The sequence below is a fragment of the Chrysochloris asiatica genome, unplaced genomic scaffold (assembly GCF_000296735.1).
Source record: "Chrysochloris asiatica unplaced genomic scaffold, ChrAsi1.0 scaffold00002, whole genome shotgun sequence".
Taxonomy (NCBI): Eukaryota; Metazoa; Chordata; class Mammalia; order Afrosoricida; family Chrysochloridae; genus Chrysochloris; species Chrysochloris asiatica.
Genome location: NW_006408520.1, coordinates 49,851,482 through 49,859,033, shown reverse-complemented (window position 1 = coordinate 49,859,033; position 7,552 = coordinate 49,851,482).

Below are 7,552 nucleotides of genomic sequence, written 5' to 3'. Positions count from 1 at the left end.
CAACTTGCTTGTTCTTGTAGTAGTCAGTCGGAAGGCCATTATTGTTTTGTATTTTTCCTGTCAGTCTTTCTTTCAAGAAGTATCTTCTGGTCTCCTAGCCCCTCCAGGTGAAACCAATACATTTTGAGACCCTACTAAGTGCTAGGACCTAATCTATTGTGTTTCCACCCAGACTCCACATGTCCCCTTTTACAAACAATAAAAATAAGTATGAACTACCCTGGTTCTTGGAGTCCTGGTGTGGCACTGTGGGTTAACGTTGCTGGACTGCAAGGTCACTTTGAACCATAAAGTCAGCAGTCAAAGTTCACCAACTTCTCCTCAGAAACCCTATACAGGGTCATTAGGAGTTGGAACTGACTTGATGGCACTCAACAACAACAAAAACACTCTTGTTCTCATTTATTTAACTACAATTAAATGGATCCTAGATGATTGCCAAGAACTCACTAGAGGGAAAATATTTCTTTTCCCATCGTTAGTTTGTTTCACAATGGTTCGTATGTGCAAGCAGTGATTACTTGTGCCCTTCAGGCACCAGGACACAGAGTTACATCATTAGAGACTAGGTACAAATTCTTGCTTGGTCACTTTTGAACAACTAACTTTCACTATTTCTAAGATTATAAAAAAACAAATGATTTTATCAAAAAGTCATAGCTTACAACAAGTAAGCTAGATAAGAAAGATGTTGCTGTTATTACTCCTATACATTTTTCTGCATCAATGGTTCTCAGCTAGTGGCAAATTTGCCCCCACCTCCCAAGAGACATTTTGTAATATTTGAAAACATTTTTTCAGTGTCACAACTGGGGATGGGGCTACTACTGGCATCTAGTGGTAGAGGCCAAGGATGCTATCAAACATACTACTATACACAGGATAACCTCCCTACAGCAAAGAAGCAATTGGTTCAGAATAGTAATGGTGTTAGTATTGAAAAATCCTGTTCTAAGGGAGAAAGGAATTTTTTTAAGTGATATTTTATTGTGTTTTGGTGAATGTCTATACAGCAATTTAGGTCCCCAGTCAACAAGCTCTACACACATTGCTTAATAACATTGGTTACTTCTTCACAATGCTCAAACATCTTCATCATTTCTGTTCCGGTTGTTCTGTTTTCATTAATCTATTTTCCTTGCCCCCTTACGTTTTCATTTTTGTTTTAAAGTAATTATTGACCATTTGGTTTTATATGGGTTATTTTTTTTTTTTAAGAGTACAGTACTTATATGTGATATTCAGGCAAAGGAGTGTTTTCAGACATTCAACATTTAAAGCAGATAAATTTGTTGTGTCCCAACTTACCAGTATTTAACTTATTTAACAGGAATCCTGGTGTGGCACTGTAGGGTCAGTTATAGACTGAGAACCACAAGGTCAACAGTTCAAACCCAGCAGCAGGTCCTCGGAAACCCTACGGAGTGTTGCTATGAGTTGGAACAAACTCAAGTGTACTTAACAACAACTTGTTTAACAGAAATGCAAGCAAGAAAATATGTAGATATAAACATAAAAATATTCACTCAGTAATTTCACTTTTAGGAATTTATCCTCAGAAAGAAATGCATCCAAAGATTTATGAGAGAGCAAATAGATTATTAGAAAATTAAGCATAGCAAATGTAGGTAGGGTGATTAAAGGAAATGTAACCATATAATTTCTGGTCCAAACTGAGATAATTCAGGAAGTAAAAATTTATGTCCCCAATCCTTATATGCTTTGAAAAGCGAATAGAAAGATATGTATCAAAGTAATAAATGAGCCAAATGGTGTGGCTAGAAGACAGATGAGGGTGCCCCATTCACATTAGATTGTGGCATGAGCAAGAAATAAATGTTTGCTGGGTCAAGACACAGATATTTCAGCATTTCTTTAGCAGCAACTAGCACTACCCTACTAATACACTTCACATGTAAGACAAACACCAAGACTCCTATTTTAAAAGTATTTGGCTTTTACTTCTAGTGTAGCTAGCATTTAATGCTTGCCACAGGCTCTATGGTTTACAAATACCTTTTCATTTAGTACTGTCAACAACATAATGAGAAAACTATTATTATCATCATCTCTGTTTCACCCATGTGCCAACCGGGGCCCAGAGGGGTTAAGTAATTTGCCCAAGATCACACAGGATTCAGATACAGTTCTTATCTGATTCTAAAACTCAAGTTGTTATACCAACTGCAACTGTTTTTTGTTCTCTAGAAAAGCACAGAGATTGGGAAATTCCACCTGATCCTTCAGGCAAAGTCTCAATGAGTCTTTTCTTATGCCCATTCTTGTTTCTATGTAGGTGGACCCAGACCCTCAGGCAATTTTCTTATTCAAGTCAAAATTACACTCTGTCCCTGATGCTTCTTTCCAAAGACTCGATGTAGAACAGGGAACAATCTTCCTTCATTTCTACTCATGAAAATATGCACATGGAAAATCTTTTATTATTGGTTTTTTGTTTTAATGGCCTAATTTCTAAACAGACCTGCAGAAACAGGAAAATGGAACAAATGCAAGAAAATTATACTGATCTAAATGTTGGGTTCATAATCTCTGCATATTAAGTTGAATCATACAAAATTGTCAATATTTAATTATACTGACCTACAAAAAAAGAAACTTCATCTGTTTTAACCTAATAGTTTCCATATCCTTTCTGAGAGGAAAACAGGGAGTCCCTTTACTTTTTGCATCAATCTCACCCATTCCTTAAGCCATATTTATAACATGCAATTTTTAAAAAAGCAAATAGTATCCCCTTACAAAATATGCATCTGTGAACATTTTCGGACAGAACTATGCCCTTTCCTCTGAATCCCTACTTCACACACTTAACTATTTCCTCAAAAGAGATTTGGGAAGAAATAAAACACAGTTGGCTAGGTTGGGAAGCTTTTTTGTTAAGATCACTACATCTCCTCTTGATGTTTTCCTGTTTTACCTGGCAAGAGCCAGAGGTGCCATACCCTGTCACAAAGGGAGCCAGAAAAGCATTAAAAATAGCCTACAGTCCAGTGATTTGGGAACAAAATACACTAAAACAACTTAATTTTGAAAGGTTTTCTAAACCTTAGCTAGAATAAATTATTGACCACAGACAGCTCTAATTCTGCCTTATTTGAAAATTCCGATTTCTCAGTTTCATTATCAGCTATCGATTGGCAACACTTCCAAAGAATGATTCTACTTTTTCCACTTTAAATTGATTTCTCCTTTTAACAACACAGTGCCTTTTGAGAGCACTGGGACAAAGAATTCATTTAATTTTTACTTTTTTTCATCAATGTCTACAGGACCCTGGCAGTCAATGGGTTACCCTTGCTATCCATTAGACACCTTTCTAAACTGTTCACTGACCTTTTGTGTCTCATGTAATATTGCTGTAATGTTGGAGTACTTTTAGTTAGCCTTAATGTGAAATGTTTTTATCCTTTTCCACCTTTGCTCTTTCAGTCATTTTTAAACTCTGAACCTCACTGAAATTTCTGTTTCTCTTTCGAACTTGACGTGTATTATGTGCCCTTAATTACATTTTTCCACTTTTGGGGTCAGCCATGTTAGTCTTTTCTAATCTCTCTCTAGTGATTGCTCTAAGGTGAGCCTTCTCCCCTCTGAAAACATGTGCATTTGTCTTTAAACAATTTTCTTTCCTTCCAATGGTAAGAACCACTGAATATTTTTCTATTTGTCTTTTCCAGGAAATCTGACTATCCACAAGTTGCAGAAACCATGATCTAGTCTCTTGAATCATAATTACATCACTATCAACATTAGCTCTCTACTTAAATTTGAATAAGGAACGACAATGAGAAAACGTAGAAAGGACATTTTTTAGGAGACTAATACGGAGGCAATGAAAATTTAAGAAACAGCCAGCAAAGAATAATCTCAAGAAAACATATAAAATGGGAAGTAGTGGGTTAAAGAACAGTAAAAATACTTGGATCTTACAAAAAACAAGAGTAAAACCTTTAATGTCTAGTGTTGGACATAAAAACACTAGCTATTAAGTACGCTACCTTTTGTCAAACAAAAGCTACCATTCTTGTCTTCTGTAGAGTTTTGCAAGTGTCTCCCTATTTATATCGCTAACTCCAGTATTACCTCTGTCCAGTGCATTCTGGTTTGGCACTGTAGAACTAACACTGGACTGCTAACTACAAAGTCAGCTGTTCAAACCTACCAGCTGCTCCTCAAAACCTTATACAAGGTGACTGTAAATTGGAACCAACAAAATGGCACTTAACAATAACAATGTATTCTCCTGAAGGTTACTGGAGGCATTGTTCTAAATTGCATATCTAATCACATCTCTTCTGGAAAACCCTTTAATGACTCACATCCTATTTAGAGTGAAGTCTAAATGCTTACAAAACCGTACATAGAGGGGACCTGTTTATTTTTCTAGGAAGAAGGAGAGGCAGAATATTTAGCCATTAAAAATATTATGAAAAGAAGTAGAACACTGTACTTGGGTTCACAATCAATTGTTGTTGGCTAAGAATGTTGAAATTACCATGACTGCCAGGAGAATGAAAAAGTCTCTTTTGGAAGGGGTACAGACAGAATGCTCCTTAAAACTGAGACTTCTCATATACTTTGGACATGCCATCAAGAGGGATATATCCCTGGAGAAGGGCATAATGTTTGGTAAAGTTGTTGTTGTTAAGTGTCGTTGAGTCAGTTCCGACCCATAGCAACCCTGTACAGGGTTTCCAAGGAGCGGCTGGTGAGCTAAAACTGCCAATTTTGCCATTCAAACCGACTTTGCACTCCAATGCATTAGCGCACAGTCACACAATATAAAACCTCCCTGGGATGAGCCCAAATGTACAGTGTTTAAGCTAGGCTGCTAACCATAAAGTTGGCAGTTCAAATCCACCAGCTGTTCCTTGGGAGATGTGTCAGTCGCTCAGGTAAAGATTACAGTCTTGGAAATCATATGTTGTTGTTGCTTATGTTGTTGTTGTTGTTGTTATGCGCCGTGGAGTCGGTTCCGACTCATAGCAACCCTGTACAGGGTTTCCAAGGCTGTAAATCTTTACGGAGCAGAAAGCCTCATCTTTCTTCCGCGGAACAGCTGGTAGTTTCGAACTGCTGACCTTGCAGCTCGCAGCCCGATTCATAACCACTACACTACCATATGGGACAGTTCTAATCTGTTGTTCAGCTTTGTTTTGAATAGAATCTCAATGGCTCAACAGCAGTTCGTTTTGTGGCTTGGGACTAGACCAATGATTTAAGTGTATTGCCCTAGTCATTAAATCAGCATCACCTGGACAATTAATAGAATGGAAATTCTTGGCCCTCACACGGACGTAGTGAAGCAGAAAATCTGGGGTTTAACAAGCTCTCCAGGTGATTCTGATGCACTCTCAAATTTGAGAAACACTAGACTGTGGAATCCTGGTGTAGCACTGTGGGATAATGCACTGGGCTGCAAGGTCAGTTTGAACTGCAAGGTCGGTGGTTCAGACTCACCAGCTGCTACTTGGAAACTCCATACAGGGTCGCTATGAGTTGGAACAGACTCCATGACACTTAATAACAACAACAAGACTAGAAAAATCAGTACATTTCCCTCCAGTTCTAAAATGCTATCATATTTTAACTTGACACATTTTTTCAAGAACTTTTGCTATCCAGATTTTTATAATGAAAAGTATGAGCTCTAAAACTAGACTTTCTGGAATCAAATCCCAGCTCTTATATTTAATTGGGAGGGCAAATAAATGGTTCTCCTGCCCCGAGTCCTCCCTGCAGCTGGTTCTAGAAGAGGCTTCACCAACCTTCCTACCACAGCACTCAAGGATAACATTACCAATTAATCACAGCTGGCAGGTAAGAGGATGTCTATTTGTCATCCTAACCTACTCTAGCCATCATAGTTTTAAAGACAAAGAAAATTTATGCTAATAAGTTCAAAATTACTTTTTCCTGGTCCATATGTGGTGGCAGAACCAAAACCAGAAGCGAGCCTCCTAACTTATCATCCAGGACCCTCTCATTATAGTTCCTGCCTCTCAAAAGCATTTCTGGAATTTTGTATTTAAATTTCCATCCTAAAGCAATCAAAACACAAAAATCAAATCTTTGACAGAGACTTTTCATATTAATGCTCATGAATATAACGTTGAAAAGCAAAATGACAGCTCTGAGTCAAATGATAGACAGGGATGGTTAGCCGGTTATTTTTCAGTTTGGTTTATTTACCTAAGCCAAGAATGTGTCATGACTGGAAATAGACAAAACAGATTCTTTTAATGCAATGCCTTAGAAAAAGAAAAGAAACATAGTCTGCATTAATAGGAGCTGGGTCCAAGTCCAGAGCTGAAACAATTTTTTTAAAGGTGACTTTTCCCTCTTTAATAGAAAAGCATTATTTTAAACATCACTTGGTGTTGGTGGTGTGCCGGGGAGTTAGTTCAGACTCATAGCGACATTGCATAGGGTTTCCGAGGCTGTAAATCTTTACAGGAGCAGAAAGCCTCTTCTTTCTCCCTCGGAATGCCTGGTAGTTTCAAACTGATGACCTTGAGGTAACCGCTACATTAACATAGCTTAGCCACTAAATTTAAATTATAGGAAAACATACAGATTTAAAGACATATAAAAAAAGATGAGGGATAGAAATAAACATCTATTTTAATATAATGACAAATTTCCTCACTATGAATATTATGCCCACCTTTTAGGATTATAATTCATCCAAAACCACTCTCCAAATCATAATTTCCAAATAATACAATCACCTTCATGACTCAGTTGCAATGAAACTGACTAGTCAGATTTTACTTAGCCCACTGATAATTCTGTCTTGATTAATTCTCATTATTAAAAGTACAATCATTGAAGCTGTTTATTTTGGGGGGCATCATCTCACACAGAAATTGCCTCCAGCCATGTCTTGATTACTGACAGTTCTGTTACTTCTCAAAGTCACCCTATTTTAGCAGTTATTTAACTTGGTTACAAGGTACCTGTAATTGACAGTGTAGTCTGTCCTTCCATCCTGAGACAGTATATTTGAGGAAGGAAGGAGCAAAGCACACAGGACTGTTACTCTTCATTATGCCCCATGCCAGTAAGCCAAGAAGGAATGGTGAAACAGCCAGTTGAAGTTCAGTGTTTTTGCTACCCTGTTCCACTTGAAAGGGCAGTCAGTTCTAGGGTTCTCCTAGGGCAGAGGTGGGGAACCTTTCTTTCTGCCAAGGGCCATTTGGATATTTATATCACCATTTGTGGACCATACAAAATTATCAACTTTAAAATTAGCCTGCTATATTTGGTCATTTAATTAGCTCACCCCTAATGTGATGGCTTGGGCTAATGTGTCAGACTGTAAAGTCATGTGAACTGCAAGGTCGGTGGTTCAAGTTATCAGCTGCTCCTTGGAAACCCTATACAGGGTCGCTATGGGTCGGAATCGACTTGACAGCACTTAACAACAACAAAAATGTGATGGCTGGGACTTCTGTGGTAGTAGGATAAGTACAAGACTGCAAGATCAGTTTGAACCACAAGGTAGGCTGTTCAAACTCACCAGTCACTCCTC